The sequence below is a fragment of the Eurypyga helias genome, unplaced genomic scaffold (genome assembly GCF_000690775.1).
Source record: "Eurypyga helias isolate BGI_N326 unplaced genomic scaffold, ASM69077v1 scaffold10087, whole genome shotgun sequence".
NCBI classification, from domain to species: Eukaryota; Metazoa; Chordata; class Aves; order Eurypygiformes; family Eurypygidae; genus Eurypyga; species Eurypyga helias.
In genome coordinates this window covers 46,994-50,265 of record NW_010262291.1, presented here as the reverse complement: position 1 = coordinate 50,265, position 3,272 = coordinate 46,994, and positions in this window count along the sequence as shown.

The window sequence follows — 3,272 nt, the reverse complement described above, 5'->3', positions numbered from 1 at the left end:
GGTGGGAGCCCACTTCCTGCGGCCGACTCCGGCTTTTTCTTCGAGGCGGCGCGGGGGAGCCGACGTGCTGCTTTCCCGCCGTGAGGAGGTGGCCGTCTGACGCGCCTTGGCCCTGGCTCCGAGGGGACGATGTCTGCGGAGCCGGAGAGGTACACGGTGTCGTCAGCCCCGCGGCCCTGAGGTGGGCTGGCTCCTCGGCACGGGTGATCCAGCACCTCGCGGGGAAGGGTACCGGCCCATGCCTGGTAGGGCCGTGTGGTGGGGCCGTTGGCAGGAAGGAGGGTGAGAGGAGCTTCAGGGTGGCAGGGGTTGAGGAGGCATTAAAGGTGGTGTCATGTGCAGTTACCACAAAAAGTTTAAAAGCAAAGGGATGCGTGCAGCCTGTTGGTTGGTGGTGATGTTGTCTGGAATTGCAGTCACGTGGTGTGGCAGATTTTCTGGGTTTCTGTGGGCGAGGAGTCCTGGGCAGGCAAAACACACAGGTTGCCATCTCAGCTGGGCTGAGGGCTCTCAGCGCACTCGTGTGGCGCTGGGAGTAAGTGGGGCACGGAGTCTGTCCAAAGTGGTAAAGCTGAGTACGTGAGAGAGTATGCACATGCAAATGGCATGTTGGATTGCTGGAATGTCAGTAGGAGCCACTTTCAGAATGATAGAATAAACTCTAGAACATTATAAACTTGGTTAACAGTAAAAAAAAAAAAAAATTGCCTTAATCTCATTAATGTAAGAGCTGCTGTGGCTCTAGAGGAAGTAAAATTTTACAGACTTGCTTATAATTTAATAGTTGGTATTTTTACCATTTTCCTTCATGCAAGGCACGTTAGGCATCTTGTATAAGCCCCCGTTAAATTTTATCAAACTGTTCTAGAATGAGTTCTTGAGTCGATGACCTCAGCATCCCAGTAATTTCAATGGGAACTGCAGCATAAGATTGTTGCAGGTGATGGTTTCAGGAGACTGGGCAGAGCAGTGTATACTTTCATGGGAAGCTACTTTATGGCTGTTTCAGAAAGGCAGCGTAGCCTGTGATTAGATTCTGAGACTAGGCTAACAGTTGTCTTTGGCAACCTTTTTGTTTTCTACTCGTGTGGTTAGCTCAGCATTATTTAGGCAAAGAAGGGCTAGGAGTGCATTGCAGATTGCTTAACGCTTTTATAGAGTTCTGTACAGTTCCCTGACCAGAAGAAATTTTGTTTGCCAGTAAATACATTCAGGTTCCAGTGTCTTTCTCGGAAGTCACTGAGGTGATGCTGTTGGGAGGAAAATTTTTAGAAAAGTGCTGATAGAGTGACAGCCTCCACTTTTAGATACATTGATTTAACGCATTTTAACTACCATTTTCTTTTGCTGAGATTCCTGTGGGGTGCAGGCAGAGGACTGTTGGTTGGCAAAATCATGACAGGTGAAGAAATTTTTTTTTCTGGAGGAGGGGAGTAGGTATACATGCATGAATTCTTGTCTGAAGCTCCCGTAGTTTAGAACAGCTTTCCCAGGCTGTGCTTCTCAGGAATTTTACTGCAAGAAAATGGCCTAGGCAGAGAAGGCTAGTGTGTATATATATATATACACATAGTGTATATATATGTATAATGAATACCTAGCTAATAAAAACTTAGCAGAAAAAGGAAGGGTTGGTCAGTATGGTAGGGGTTGGTACAGCATGGTAAGGAAGGGTTGGTACAGCTTTAGGTGCTGTATATTTTTGCATTTAGATTTGGGAACATGGGCATGATGTTCCCTGGGTTCAGTGCAAGGGAAACTGTTCCAGGACAGAATGCTTTTCTTTAGTGATATAAAAGTAGGACTATGACAAGTTTATGTACCTTTTTTTCGTATTGTCCCTTGGCAGATCAGTTATAATAGTCAATCTGGTTTTTATCTTCCGTGGTTACTGTGGGGGATGCGTGCATGGCACAGCCCTGTCGGATGACCTAGTGTCTGCTGTAGCTGCTTCAGGCAGTCTGAACTTGTTTAGTAGTCATTTCAGTGGTGGAAATGAGTAGTTCTTCCTAGCCTCTGATGATTTGATTGTCATTCCTGGGCATCTTTGGGCCTAACAGAATAAACACACTTGATTTGTAAATCCGTTTCAGAAGCCTGTAATGTTCTGTTGGCATTGTTGTTTTTCCTGCAGTCTTTGTGTAGGTTTCCTCTGCAACCTTTAGAATTGGGAGAAATCTCTTTGTACAGCACCTTTGTACCTTACCTGACATTATAAGGTCTTGGCCTGTGGCTTGGGCTCTGGCTGCCAGATCTTGCGTTGTGATTGTGTATATACAAAAATAACCTGAGATTTTTGTGGAACCAGGAAGTTGAAATTAAGGGAACCTAAAATAAGGGGCCCAGAAAATTTTTAGACCAAAAACTGAACTGGATGTTTAAGTGATTCTGTTGACACTGATGGCAAATGCAGAGGATACATTAATTGTGTGGTGATCAGTGCAAAAAGGAAAACGGCAAATACTGAGAAGTGCACAGGAAAGGTGACAGAAGGAATTTCACCACAACCAGAGAAGACCCTGTAATGCCACTCTTGAGGGAGAGAGCTTTCAGGTGCAATACTGGCTGAAACACTTGGAATTGGAACAGAATTTTCTAGGGTTTGCTCTGTTCAGTGGTGCAGGACTATATAAATTCTTTTTATTAAAGTAAATACGCAAATATCTCGCCAGTGGTTTTTTTTTTTTTTTTTACACAAGAGAATGGCAAAATCTACAGTCCATACAAATGAAGTAGTAGTGCGGTTCTAAAGTTTAGCTAGCATACTTTAAAGGTGATGCCCTTCAGAGTACTAAAGATTTAATTGTGTCTTGATTACAACAGTGTTTAAAGTTTATACAAAAGACCCTGTCATTGCTGTAGCTGTCAAGGTGCCAACATCTTCAAGATAAAAGCATTCTTTTCTTTTTTTTTTTTTCATCGCCTAATAAGCAGGAGGACTGGATCCAATGTAGGCTGGCCATTGCATGTCACTGCTGCCTGCTAGTTTTAAAATATGTACTTTAGTCCCTGTGGTGTTCTGTAAGTACGAATGTCACCACAATTGAAGTGTGGAGGGTTTATCTGCAAGGTGCCAACATCTTCAAGATAAAAGCATTCTTTTCTTTTTTTTTTTTTCATCGCCTAATAAGCAGGAGGACTGGATCCAATGTAGGCTGGCCATTGCATGTCACTGCTGCCTGCTAGTTTTAAAATATGTACTTTAGTCCCTGTGGTGTTCTGTAAGTACGAATGTCACCACAATTGAAGTGTGGAGGGTTTATCTGAACACC